Below are 14,745 nucleotides of genomic sequence, written 5' to 3'. Positions count from 1 at the left end.
AATGGTGTCAAGGGAGTCTGTAGTAGTTTTTCTACAAGTCACTGTGTCTTCCACTATTGTAGTGGCGATAGGTATGAAGTCTATTTCATAGCTATGTTATCCACGGAGGAGCTAACCTCACGACGGAAGTACTCTTTAAGTATTGGACCAGTCATACGTGGTGTGATCATGGTTCATGACTTCTAATAATTTTCCTCCTGAATGAAGGGTCCTATTTATTAGTGACATGTGTGTTAACAATTGGAAGAGTGCACTGGAGATTCCCCTCCACGTGTTGCACTCTGAGTGACTCCTATGTCGCTGTTGTCAATGGTAATTTGATTGGTTAGGTCTCTAACCTTCTTACTGATTGTAGCGGGACTGACTGTTGCTAGTATTGGTACTGGTACTCAAGGGGACCAGTTTATTCTGAAATATTATCTACCGGAACACATGATTGGAGCATTTTACTAGTTGTATTGTAGTTGAACCTACACATGGCAAAGAATGATTACTGATGCCATTTGTTTTGGAGGTGGACAAGTCCACTGGACTTCCTTTACGACCAGTGTGGTACACCTCAGTACTATCTTAGATGTCTTCTAAGATAATCCCCGTCTAGGGGCCTGTCTGCTCCTCACTGTTCTCATAGGGGAGTTTACAACTAGATTTGATTTATGCTCTGGCGGCCTCGTACGGTGTTGTCCGTAGTCTTGACCCCCCCACCGGCCTCGATGAGGCTCATCATGGGTCTGGGCTACTATTCCCCCCCTTTGTGCCTCGGGACCCCCCCACCAGCGGGTGGTGTTGGTGTCCGATGCGCAAACGAGAAGATCGGACCCTACGTACGAGTTTTCAGCGGCCGCGTTGTTATGAGAATGGCTGTAGCCTTTCAACCAAATCTCCTGGTGTTTGTGCTTCAAAACGCTCAGTGGCTGTCGAGGTCTGTCAGTCACCACCGCGTCCACGTGTGGCAACCTCTTCATTACCTGCGAACTGAGACGAGGATATCGGTCTGTGATATCGCAAAGTGTTTCACCAGTGGGAGTCATCGGGTCAGTTGCTGGACTGACGCCATTAGTGTCATTGTAAGGGGTGACAGTCCCCAACAAAGGTGTATCATCGGAAGCAGAGTGTACTCTGTGCATCAATGTTTTACTTGCTGAGACGGCCGCAGTGCTTGCGGAAGTGTCCAAAGGGCAAGAGAAGTTCATCTCAACTACCGTATTGCACGACTGCAAGGAGGAGGGAAGTTGCTTATTCACAGAGACAGCTGGCTCGAAATCATGAAAAGAATGGTCGGCTGATGGAATGTGTCGAGATATCGTGCTATCTCCGTGGATCGGATTCTGTATCAAGAGGTTTCTAAACGTCTTTTTCCCAAGGGGTGCTTTCGACAGATACCCCTCGTGAAGGACTGCGTTGCAGCTAGCGTTAGGGGGAGACAGTGTGGTCAGTGGAGAAGGCACTGTGGCCTGTGACCATACCTGGTTGGTTTTCCAATCCATCAATGGGAGTAACCAATCCATCAAGTCTGCTCCAAGTAGCAGGGGTACAGTTTCGAGGCTGGTAACATACACAGGGTGAACGAGCGATACGTCCTGGAAGTGTAGTTTCAGCATGACTCTCAATGTGAGAGGCGAGGTAGTCTGAGTGACCCCTCGAAGTTTAGTGTCGCATCGTTCCACTTTTAACCAACGTTTAGTTGGCTTCAAAGCCCTTTTTAGATCATCAAACAATGTTTGAGAGATGAGTGATATTGTCGCACCCGAATCAATTAGCGCATGACAAGCTAAGCAGTCCTCAGGACTGTTTCCAGGTATGGCCGTTTAGATTCGTGGTTAGTGGACATATTCCCCACAAAGTGGAGTGGTCGTTCGCAACGACGTGATGTGCCATGTCTGTTCAAGATGGAAGCAGATTGACTTTTCCGATTTTGAGTGGGCTTGGCTTTAACTAAGCGTTTGACCTTTATCTTCGCAACTTTTGTATTGGAGTCTATAGACAGAGCCCGGGGGCTTGTTTCTTGATCAAGCCGGCCCTGGATAGGGTCTTGAATGAGAGCGGGAGAAATTTGAATTTTAACGTCCATGCTATGGGTGTTAATTCCTGCGGACCTGGTGTCCGGTAATTCCCCGTCAAGTCCTTGTGACTTATGTTTTACCCTTTTCTCAAATTGTTCTCGCTTAAGTTCTTCCCGTAGTGGGACTTCTGGAGAACATTGGTCTACGTTTTGATCGTCCTTCAACCCTTTGTTACCCTTGTGCTCTGACACTTTTTGTGGGTTGGGTGCAGGAACGTAGCGAACGGGTCGATTGTAGCGGTAGTCATGTTGATGGCTATGTACTTTACAGTTATTTCGACCGCGGAGGTTATTGGAACCATGGTTTCGTGGTAGAAACTGTTGTTGTGCGTCATCTCTCGACGCTCCAATACCTGATAATGCACCCTCTAACTGGAGTGAGTGCTCCTGGTCAAACTTCAAAACCGAGTGGTCAGGGCTCTTAGCGTTGTGAACTTTTGATGCCTCAAAAGCTGTGCTTGCAAGCTCTCTGAGTTGTAAGATAGGTAAGCCAACGTGGGCGGCAGGGCCCAAGTAGGTAATGAAGGTGGGATACATGTTCGACAGAAACTTTTGTTTGAATGGTAACAGCTCTTCCATTCCTGTTTCTGTGAGTAGGCCAAAGTAAGCTGAACGAAGCCTATGATAGAAAGCTTGTGGGTGTTCGTTCCGAGTTTGTTTGACGGTGTTAGCCAGTGAGCTATCGTGTTTGCGAGTCGCAGAACCACTGAATTCTAATTTCAAAGCTGTGGCAAGTTTAGCGTAGTCATTTAGCACGTGTTGCTGTTGTAGACGAATGAACCTCGTCACGTGTCTATTCGACGTTCGCTTCAACAGGTAAACCCTGTCAGAACCTGTAGCGTTCGGGTAGCCACCCAACGCGTCCTCTATGTCAGCTAGGAACGTCTCAGTATCATTTGGCTGACCTGGAACGGGGTCAAAGGTGGGGAAATTCTTGACGAGTTTGTCAAGGTATTCCGCGCCAAGCGGGCGGAGAGGGTTGGCTTCATCCTGTGGAGAAATTGGGGCCGAAAGGCCAAGAGAAGAAGCCAAGCCTTGTTGTTGTTGACCAAGAGGTGCCATATTACTCAGTGCGGAAGGGCCAAGAGGAGAAGACTGAGGGACACATGAGGGAGGCAAGGTCTGAAACCTATTGTCTTCACTCCTGTGAGTACAGGGCTCCGGTTGCTTGGATGGATAGTCGCGCTGTAGAGCGTGACCATTCTGGATTTCCTCCAGATGGTGCCTAAGGGTGGAATTCTGCTGCATTGCAGAGTCCACTTGAGCGCTTAGAGTACCGATTTTGGACACGTGAGTGTCACACCTGCTCCTTTCGGTCTCAAACTTATCTGTCATGGTTTGCAGATAGAGGTCTTGAGTACGGAGCGAGAGATTCAGTGATGAGATTTCCTCTGCTTGCTTAGAAATCAATATTTCCATCCTCATCACCTGAGTTCTCTCATCATTCATTTGGTCAGCGACTTCAATAAGTTCTGCTGATTTATCATCCAACTTTGTCATTGTGTTCATTAACTGATCGTCTTTGGTCTGCAGCGCTTTGAGGAGAACCGTGTTATTTTGAGTAACATTCAACAAAACAGCATGCATGTTGTCAAGTTGAGCGCTCCTGTTTGTAGATAACTCTTCAGATTTATCTAGTTTGGCGTGGACATCATCGTATCTAGTTTTGGCTAAATCGAGTTGTTCCTGTAGCATATGATTTTGTTCCTGTAGAAAACGATTTTGTTGAAGAGCTTGTGCTTGTTCATCGTCATACGTTTTTGCAATTACATTTAATTGTTCAGTTTTCGAACGCAGTTCCATAGCTAGCAGAATTTTTCCCTTGTCTGCATTGGTCATTGGTTTCCCGGTTCTCTCCACCTGTCCCTTTATGTCTACCGTTACCTGCTCGTGCTTCAGCTGTGCACTGCGGTATTGGACAGATGCCAATCTCGGATGGCAAGACATCAGAGCTAGACTGGAGAGAACCTTTACGAGGTCTGCGCCCGATGGTTGATTTTGGAAAATATTGTTGTCTGCTTTTCCACTAATGGCATAATTAGGGTTGTTATTGCTGCTGAGGTCAGAGATCAATCCATTTACGGGTGGAGGTTCACTAATTAGTGGGCGAGTGGGGACCACCCCCTCTGATAGCTTGCACATTATTAGAACATTTGAAAGGAAAAAATGTTTTTCCTAACTTTCAAAAATTTGGTTTTGGAATGTGGGGAGCTGCAAAGACGATTTTAATCTATTTATAGACGTTAATGAACCATCAGTACTGTACAGTACTATGGAAGTTGGACGTGAATGAATTTGCAAAAGCAAATTGAATTAATCAATGCCAATGATTAGTCCTACCTGGGTAGGCTATCTGGGTATTAAACTTGAATTACCTGAGAGGTTGCTTCATCCAGGTTAATATGCAAAGTTTAAGTTGTCTCATTTAATTGGAAGAACCTAGAAAGGCATGTTCGACAATTTAACTTATTAAATTGAATGAGACGATAATCCATACAATCTCCATTGATTGGATATCATAAGTGTAACCCGTAGGTCAAATGTTGGGACCCTTCACCACTAGGGTACGCTCCTCCCTGGGGCTGAAGCCAATGGGATTCACTCCCGTCAGTAATGGGTTTGGTGACTGTGCTTTGCTAAAGCAGATTTTACTGATTAATCTATTTATGATATATCAAACCTGTATAGGCTATCTGGGAATTAACTTTGAATTACCTGAGAGGTTGCTTCATCAAGGTTAATATGCAAAGTTTAAGTTGTCTCATTTAGTTGGAAGAACCTAGAAAGGTATGTTCGACAATTTAACTAAATAAATTGAATGAGGCAATGATACCCAAGCAATTCAGATTGTGGGGTTATCATAACAGTAATGTAGTTTAAATGTTTCGGGTACATTCACCACTATACTTTCCCTTAAGGCCGAAGCCACATGGGGTTCACTCCAGTCAGTAATGGGTTTTACTGAATGTGCTTTGCTAAAGCAGATTTTACTGATTAATCTATTTATGATATATCAAACCTGTATAGGCTATCTGGGAATTAACTTTCAATTAACCTGAGAGCATTGCTTCATCTAAGTTAAGTTTGGAAAAAGTTAATCATGACTCATTGTAGACGCCCAATCAATTTTGGATATTATTTAAAAGACCCACTTGAAAAGGTAAATCTGGCAATTTCACTTGTTAGTTAAATTGAATGAGACGTCATATCCAGTCAATTGCGATTGTCTGGATATGTTACCGTGCTCCACGTTTGGATTTCCCTTAGAGATGTACTGGCAATTCTTCACCACCAGGTGAAGTACAAAGGTTGGGACTTCCGTCGCGCCAGGCGGAGAGATTAAAACGTGGCACAGGGAGAGGAAATGTTCCCTCTCTGTTAGCTTGCCCGTAATGCTAAGCTATTGCTACTTGGTTCAGGAGTATCCTTCCAAGCACCAAAATAGGGTCCTTTCACTATGGAAAGGGTGGGTTTTCTAGTGACGTCTCACCTTAACCCCATTCAGCATATTCTGCTAGCATTTATGCTGACCGGAGCGACACGGTACTTAAATACAGATACGCATACGGTCTGCCCACACTGTCTTAGTGCGGTAGGCAAATTATTCGGCTCGGTTACCGGACAGTTAACATCTAATTTCTAACCTTACTCTAGAAATTAATATTGACCGACAGAAATAGTACCGTTTGGCCTAACGGACTAAATCTGGAATTTATCCCTCACTGCTATCGACATAAGACCGGAGCCACTCTTAATAGCTTCTCCCAATGGAAAAGGCACAATCACTTTGTTTAGATAGCAGGCTGTTTGTACAATTCTGTTTGCACAATTGATATATAGAATTTCACAGCAAAGTCCAATTCTATCTTAGATTCCTCGCACGGGGGCTCCATATATGTCGTGTCTTTGGGGTACCATTAAACTGAAGACATGTTAATCAATTAACTCCCTGTAATTATTATCACGCGATTAAACTGATTAATCGTTTAATTGTAATTAACTAGGAGATCGGGGCACCAAGGAAAATATTCAGATTACAAAGTTATAATTTTCCTAATATAACTTTCCTATATTATAATATTATAGTATAGGCCGATTATCTTCTGGTTTAAATGGTGTATTTTACCTCGCGTCCAGTCTCATTCCAAACGTCATAAATTGTTGTATCTGCACGAACCCAGTCTTTACTAAAATCATCCATACATCAATTGTCTTAAAATCATTTATTTACTACACTAAGTAATTAACAGAAAATATACAAACAGTAGTTATCGTCACAAAGAATTGGTAGAGGAATGTGCCCTTGTGGGCTAAACAGGCAGGTCGGCCTGTTGAACAATGGATCATAAAAGGTCAGCTGTGGCACAGAGTTCATTAATATTAACAATTGATATGCTAATCCTTTGCACATGAACGCTCACTCATTCGGGAACAATTGCAATCAATATATATTTACGCTCAGTGTGTCGTCGGGATCCTTGTTGGAGAGTTCTGTTCTGTTGGGGAGTTTTGTCCGCGTTCTCTCTCTCTCTCTCTCTCTCGGTTAGAATGGATCTTTCAGAGCGACATTCATTAATGTTGTCATAGAATGGATGTTTCGTTGGTCTTCACGTTCGATGATATAATTTACTTAGCTGCAGACTAATAATTAATATCAAAGACTTGTTCTTATTCTGTCGGTCTCGATAGTCTAAAAGTTAACCACGTGGTGTAGTTCACTTTCAGTATAGGAATTGGATGGTCAAACCTACTGGCCAACTCACTAATGGAGTGGAGGCCTGGTCTGAAAAAAGTAGCTCAGGGTATAGTTTTATAGTGAACATGTCACATGACGCCTGGTCCTGTCTGTGTCCCTGGGGGGGGGGGGGGGGGGGGGGGGCGTGCCGATGACTGAGTTAAGCTTGGTACAGAAATACAATTCTCTCACATTAACATCAGTACATAGCATCTCAATGTATTACAAATAGCTTTATCCTTATTAATACATTTTATACAACCATTATGATGCAAGTCTCATCGCTGAGGCTATTATATAAACAGTTTTATGGTAATATGGCTATATTGTCTCTTCTGAGTATCACAAAATTGTACCAAGCGGACCAGTTCGTAGCTGGATTCTTCACCAATCTTTCATACCTTCTCCAGAACACAAATGTCGCTTGGCTCCCCAATTCTGTGAGTTGGAAGAATTTCCTGTGTCTCTCTATGGGCCATGTGGCAAGAGATCTCCTCTTAGTTTTACAACCCTTTCACACAGGGCCTGGGTTGGGGGGAGGTAGGTTGGGGGATGGTACAAAGGGGAGGGGGTCAACTGTCCTCCCTGTACTCAAAGAGGCCAACGTCATGACAGTAGTGTGAATAGGGTCTGGGGCGGCTGCAGTATATTAGTAGTGTGAATAGGGTCTGGGGTGGCTGCAGTATATTAGTAGTGTGAATAGGGTCTGGGGTGGCTGCAGTATATTAGTATAGTGTGAATAGGGTCTGGGGCGGCTGCAGTATATTAGTAGTGTGAATAGGGTCTGGGGTGGCTGCAGTATATTAGTAGTGTGAATAGGGTCTGGTGTGGCTACAGTATATTAGTAGTGTGAATAGGGTCTGGGGTGGCTGCAGTATATTAGTAGTGTGAATAGGGTCTGGGGTGGCTGCAGTATATTAGTAGTGTGAATAGGGTCTGGGGTTGCTGCAGTATATTAGTATAGTGTGAATAGGGTCTGGGGTGGCTGCAGTAATTAGTAGTGTGAATAGGGTCTGGGGTGGCTGCAGTATATTAGTATAGTGTGAATTGGGTCTGGGGCGGCTGCAGTATATTAGTAGTGTGTGAATAGGGTCTGGGGTGGCTGCAGTATATTAGTTGTGTGAATAGGGTCTGGGGTGGCTGCAGTATATTAGTAGTGTGTGAATAGGGTCTGGTGTGGCTGCAGTATATTAGTAGTGTGAATAGGGTCTGGGGTGGCTGCAGTATATTAGTAGTGTGAATAGGGTCTGGGGCTGCAGCATATTAGTGGTGTGAATAGGGTCTGGGGTGGCTGCAGTATATTAGTAGTGTGAATAGGGTCTGGGGTGGCTGCAGTATATTAGTAGTGTGAGTAGGGTCTGGGGCTGCAGTATATTAGTGGTGTGAATAGGGTCTGGGGCGGCTGCAGTATATTAGTAGTGTGAATAGGGTCTGGGGTGGCTGCAGTATATTAGTAGTGTGAATAGGGTCTGGTGTGGCTGCAGTATATTAGTAGTGTGAATAGTGTCTGGGGTGGCTGCAGTATATTAGTAGTGTGAATAGGGTCTGGGGTGGCTGCAGTATATTAGTAGTGTGAATAGGGTCTGTGGTGGCTGCAGTATATTAGTAGTGTGAATAGGGTCTGGGGTGGCTGCAGTATATTAGTAGTGTGAATAGGGTCTGGGGTTGCTACAGTATATTAGTATAGTGTGAATAGGGTCTGGGGTGGCTGCAGTATATTAGTAGTGTGAATTGGGTCTGGGGTGGCTGCAGTATATTAGTAGTTTGAATAGGGTCTGGGGTGGCTGCAGTATATTAGTAGTGGGAATAGGGTCTGGGGTGGCTGCAGTATATTAGTAGTGTGAATAGGGTCTGGGGCGGCTGCAGTATATTAGTAGTGTGAATAGGGTCTGGGGCGGCTGCAGTATATTAGTAGTGTGAATAGGGTCTGGGGTGGCTGCAGTATATTAGTAGTGTGAATAGGGTCTGGGGCGGCTGCAGTATATTAGTAGTGTGAATAGGGTCTGGGGCGGCTGCAGTATATTAGTAGTGTGAATAGGGTCTGGGGCGGCTGCAGTATATTAGTAGTGTGAATAGGGTCAGGGGCGGCTGCAGTATATTAGTAGTGTGAATAGGGTCTGGGGCTGCAGTATATTAGTTGTGTGAATAGGGTCTGGGGCGGCTGCAGTATATTAGTAGTGTGAATAGGGTCTGGGGTGGCTGCAGTATATTAGTAGTTTGAATAGGGTCTGGGGTGGCTGCAGTATATTAGTAGTGTGAATAGTGTCTGGGGTGGCTGCAGTATATTAGTAGTGTGAATAGGGTCTGGGGCGGCTGCAGTATATTAGTAGTGTGAATAGGGTCTGGGGTGGCTGCAGTATATTAGTAGTGTGAATAGGGTCTGGGGTGGCTGCAGTATATTAGTATAGTGTGAATAGGGTCTGGGGTGGCTGCAGTATATTAGTAGTGTGAATAGGGTCTGGGGCGGCTGCAGTATATTAGTAGTGTGAATAGGGTCTGGGGTGGCTGCAGTATATTAGTAGTGTGAATAGGGTCTGGGGTGGCTGCAGTATATTAGTAGTGTGAATAGGGTCTGGGGTGGCTGCAGTATATTAGTATAGTGTGAATAGGGTCTGGGGTGGCTGCAGTATATTAGTAGTGTGAATAGGGTCTGGGGCGGCTGCAGTATATTAGTAGTGTGAATAGGGTCTGGGGTGGCTGCAGTATATTAGTAGTGTGAATAGGGTCTGGGGCGGCTGCAGTATATTAGTAGTGTGAATAGGGTCTGGGGTGGCTGCAGTATATTAGTAGTGTGAATAGGGTCTGGTGTGGCTGCAGTATATTAGTAGTGTGAATAGGGTCTGGGGTGGCTGCAGTATATTAGTAGTGTGAATAGGGTCTGGGGTGTCTGCAGTATATTAGTAGTGTGAATAGGGTCTGGGGTTGCTGCAGTATATTAGTATAGTGTGAATAGGGTCTGGGGTGGCTGCAGTATATTAGTAGTGTGAATAGGGTCTGGGGTGGCTGCAGTATATTAGTATAGTGTGAATTGGGTCTGGGGCGGCTGCAGTATATTAGTAGTGTGTGAATAGGGTCTGGGGTGGCTGCAGTATATTAGTTGTGTGAATAGGGTCTGGGGTGGCTGCAGTATATTAGTAGTGTGTGAATAGGGTCTGGTGTGGCTGCAGTATATTAGTAGTGTGAATAGGGTCTGGGGTGGCTGCAGTATATTAGTAGTGTGAATAGGGTCTGGGGCTGCAGCATATTAGTGGTGTGAATAGAGTCTGGGGTGGCTGCAGTATATTAGTAGTGTGAATAGGGTCTGGGGTGGCTGCAGTATATTAGTAGTGTGAATAGGGTCTGGGGCTGCAGTATATTAGTGGTGTGAATAGAGTCTGGGGCGGCTGCAGTATATTAGTAGTGTGAATAGTGTCTGGGGTGGCTGCAATATATTAGTAGTGTGAATAGGGTCTGGGGTGGCTGCAGTATATTAGTAGTGTGAATAGGGTCTGGGGTGGCTGCAGTATATTAGTAGTGTGAATAGGGTCTGGGGTGGCTGCAGTATATTAGTAGTGTGAATAGGGTCTGGGGTGGCTGCAGTATATTTGTATAGTGTGAATAGGGTCTGGGGTGGCTGCAGTATATTAGTAGTGTGAATTGGGTCTGGGGTGGCTGCAGTATATTAGTAGTTTGAATAGGGTCTGGGGTGGCTGCAGTATATTAGTAGTGTGAATAGGGTCTGGGGTGGCTGCAGTATATTAGTAGTGTGAATAGGGTCTGGGGCGGCTGCAGTATATTAGTAGTGTGAATGGGGTCTGGGGCGGCTGCAGTATATTAGTAGTGTGAATAGGGTCTGGGGTGGCTGCAGTATATTAGTAGTGTGAATAGGGTCTGGGGTGGCTGCAGTATATTAGTAGTGTGAATAGTGTCTGGGGTGGCTGCAGTATATTAGTAGTGTGAATAGGGTCTGGGGCGGCTGCAGTATATTAGTAGTGTGAATAGGGTCTGGGGTGGCTGCAGTATATTAGTAGTGTGAATAGGGTCTGGGGTGGCTGCAGTATATTAGTATAGTGTGAATAGGGTCTGGGGTGGCTGCAGTATATTAGTAGTGTGAATAGGGTCTGGGGCGGCTGCAGTATATTAGTAGTGTGAATAGGGTCTGGGGTGGCTGCAGTATATTAGTAGTGTGAATAGGGTCTGGGGTGGCTGCAGTATATTAGTAGTGTGAATAGGGTCTGGGGTGGCTGCAGTATATTAGTATAGTGTGAATAGGGTCTGGGGTGGCTGCAGTATATTAGTAGTGTGAATAGGGTCTGGGGCGGCTGCAGTATATTAGTAGTGTGAATAGGGTCTGGGGTGGCTGCAGTATATTAGTAGTGTGAATGGGGTCTGGGGCGGCTGCAGTATATTAGTAGTGTGAATAGGGTCTGGGTTGGCTGCAGTATATTAGTAGTGTGAATAGGGTCTGGGGTGGCTGCAGTATATTCATGTTTTTGTGTAGCTGCCTGTGAGCAGCCCAGAACGTCACGTTTCGTTTTGGTGAGTTTCATATTTATTAAACATGTGGAACTCTAAGTACGCTGCGCCTTGGTCTACTCCTTTAGACGCTCTTGACAGGCACAACAGGATAACAAGATTGATTAGTAACAAATGGCTAGAAACTTAGACTGACTGAGCAGGGCTCACTATTTGTAGAGGTCTTGATTATGGAACGAGTTGCAGCTGGTGGGGATCTGCTCTGACTCCAGCATACCTGTCTTCGTCCACACAATCACACACACAGAGAGAGAGAGAGAGAGAGAGAGGAAGAGGGAGAAAGTACTGGGGGAGTGGCGGCAGATCATGGAGACACAGGATGAGCAGTATAGGGTGTTGCAAGAGCAGATGTGACAGTACCCCCCCCATCTACAGGCGCCACCTGGCGCCCGACCAGGCTTATCTGGGTGTGAGGTTATAGAAATCCCATAAGAGAGAGGGGTCCATAATGTGACGGCGGGCCACCCAGCAGCGCTCCTCAGGCCCGTATCCCTCCCAGTCCACCAGGTACTGCCAGCCACGACCCCGACGGCGCACGTCCAGAAGCCGCCGGATGGTAGAGGCAGAATGGTCATCGATGAGCCGAGGGGGTGTAGGAGCTGCCGCAGGAGGAGACGGGACGGGAACAGACAGGTTTAATCAGGGATACGTGGAAGGTACGATGGATCCCGAGAGAGTCTCGGAGTTTCAGGATCACCGCGGAAGGGTTAATGACACGGTCAATTTCAAAGGGACCAATGAATAGGGGGGAAAGTTTCTTCGATGCCACCTTCAATGGCAGGACCTTCGATGAGAGTCATACCTTTTGAACCGGGGTGTAGTTCTGGAGCTGAGTTTTGTTCTGGGCACAAACCGAACAGGCTGAGACAAACTCCCGGACATCTCTCTCCAAAGTGGGCCACCAAAGCGCTGACGCAGGAAGGCGAGGGTCCGGTTCATACCAGGGTGAGCCTGGCGGATACGGGACTCGATCTCCCAGGTGATGGCGGCAACAATGCAGGTGGATGGCACAATGGCTTCTGGCTCGGTACCCGTGTTGTTGGTGGTGAACTGGCGAGAGAGTGCATCAGGCTTGGTATTCTTCGAAACGGGGCGATAAGTGAGTGTGAAATTGAATCTACCGAAGAACAAGGCCCACCTGGCTTGCTAGGAGTTCAGATGTTTGGCAGTCTGGACAGGTTTTTATGGTTAGTCCACATGCTGAAGGGGGTTACAGAGCCCTCCAGCCAATGACGCCATTCCTCCAGAGCCATCTTAACCGCCAGGAGTTCCCGGTTTCCAATGTCAAAATTCCTCTCTGCAGCTGAGAGCTTGCGGGAAAAGAATGCACATGGATGGACCTTCTGATCAGACGGGGAATGTTGAGACAGAACAGCACCTACCCAGGTGTCAGAGGCGTCCACCTCCACGATGAACTGGAGTTCTGGGTCAGGCTGTGTAAGGAGCGGAGGTGAAGCGGCGCTTAACTTCCAGGAATGGTGCCTCTGCCTCAGGAGTCCAGTGGAATGGAGTGGAGGTGGAGGGTGAGAGTGGTGAGAGGTGCTGCCAGACGGCTGTAGTTGCAGATGAAACGTCTGTAAAAATGTGCAAACTCCAGGAAACATTGTAGCTGCTTCAGGTTGGAGGGCGCAGGCCTCTGTGACTGCCATGACCTTGACGGGGTCCATACGTAACTGTCCCTGTGCAATGATATAACCCAGGAAGGACACTGGCAGCATGGAACTCACATATTTCAGCTTTAACAAAAAGCTTATTCTCCAACAGCCGTTGAAGAACTTGGCGAACGTGTTGCTGGTGAGCCTCAGGGTCTTTGGAAAAAATCATGATGTCATCTCAATAGACAAAAACGAAGCGTCCAATCACATCCCTCAGCACGTCAATGAATAGGTTCTGGAAAACAGCAGGGGATTTAGTAAGACCAAAAGGCAAAATACTCAAAGTGACCAAGTGGTGTGTTGAACGCAGTCTTCCACTCGTCTCCCGTCTCTTACGCGGACAAGGTGGTAGGCATTCCGGTGGTCGAGTTTGGTAAACACCGTGGCACCATGGAGGGGGGCAAAAAGCAGAGCTGATGAGTGGCAAGGGGTACTTGTTCTTTACTGTGATATTATTTAGTCCACGGAAGTTTATGCACGGCCTCAGTGACCCATCCTTCTTCTCAAAGAGAAACCCAGCACCCACCAGGGAGGAAGATGGCTTGCAGCCAGAGAATCCTGGATGTACCTCTCCATAGCCTCTTGCTCGGGACGAGAGAGGTTAAACAACCGACTACTTGGGAGAGGAGCTCCAGGCTGGAGGTCAATGGGGCAGTCGTATGGCCGATGAGGCGGCAGCAAAAAAAAGGAACGTCCCTTTTTCAGGACCCTGTCTTTCAAAGATAATTTGTAAAAATCCAAATAAGTTTACAGATCTTCATTATAAAGGCTTTGACCTCACTAGGGTAGGTGGCACTATTTTCACCTCCCTCATGTGGTACCCTTCCTGCAAGCTCATACTGACATGACCCTCCAGCATGACAATGCCACCAGCCATACTGCTCGTTCTCTGTGTGATTTCCTGCAAGACAGGAATGTCAGTGTTCTGCCATGGCCAGCGAAGAGGCCGGATCTCAATCCCATTGAGCACGTCTGGGACCTGTTGGATCGGAGGGTGAAGGCTTGGGCCATTCTCCCCAGAAATGTCCGGGAACTTGCCGGTGCCTTGGTGGAAGAATGGGGTAACATCTCACAGCAAGAACTGGCAAATCTGGTGCAGTCCATGTGGAGGAGATGCACTGCAGTACTTAATGCAGCTGGTGGCCATACCAGATACTGACTGTTACTTTTAATTTTGACCCCCCCTTTGTTCAGGGACACATTATTCCATTTCTGTTAGTCACATGTCTGTGGAACTTGTTCAGTTTATGTCTCAGTTGTTGAATCTTGTTATGTTCATAGAAATATTTACACATGTTAAGTTTGCTGAAAATAAACACAGTTGACAGTGAGAGGACGTTTCTTTTTTTGCTGAGTTTATGTTACTCTGTATTTAAATTCATATGTGGTTGGAGGGGGGAGGAGGTGCGCTGGTGGATTTAACTCGTAATATGTATAGGTAATGGAATCTTTGTTTGTGTTTTTCTGCTTTTACTTTGCTTTTGTTGTTTTTCTAACTTAGGCTAAAAAAAATATCCTAATAAAATGAAAAATCTAATCGCAACAGTCAGGAGGACATTTTCTGTCACCTAAACAGCTCTCACCGTTTTGTGGAAAACTAACAAAGATCAACTGTAAAATCTCATTGGCATTTCTGCACTTTTAAGCAGTTACACAAGATAACCTTAACCCTCTCCTCTCCTTCTCTGCAGGGTAAGGTTGTGATAACAGTACAGCTATGTGACGGAGAGCAGACTGAGGACGAGGAGGGTGAGGAGTACTTCCTGTTGTTCTCTGGG

This window comes from Salmo trutta, unplaced genomic scaffold (genome assembly GCF_901001165.1).
Source record: "Salmo trutta unplaced genomic scaffold, fSalTru1.1, whole genome shotgun sequence".
NCBI lineage: Eukaryota > Metazoa > Chordata > Actinopteri > Salmoniformes > Salmonidae > Salmo > Salmo trutta.
The sequence above is the reverse complement of the archived record's forward strand: the minus strand, read 5'-3'. Positions refer to the sequence as shown.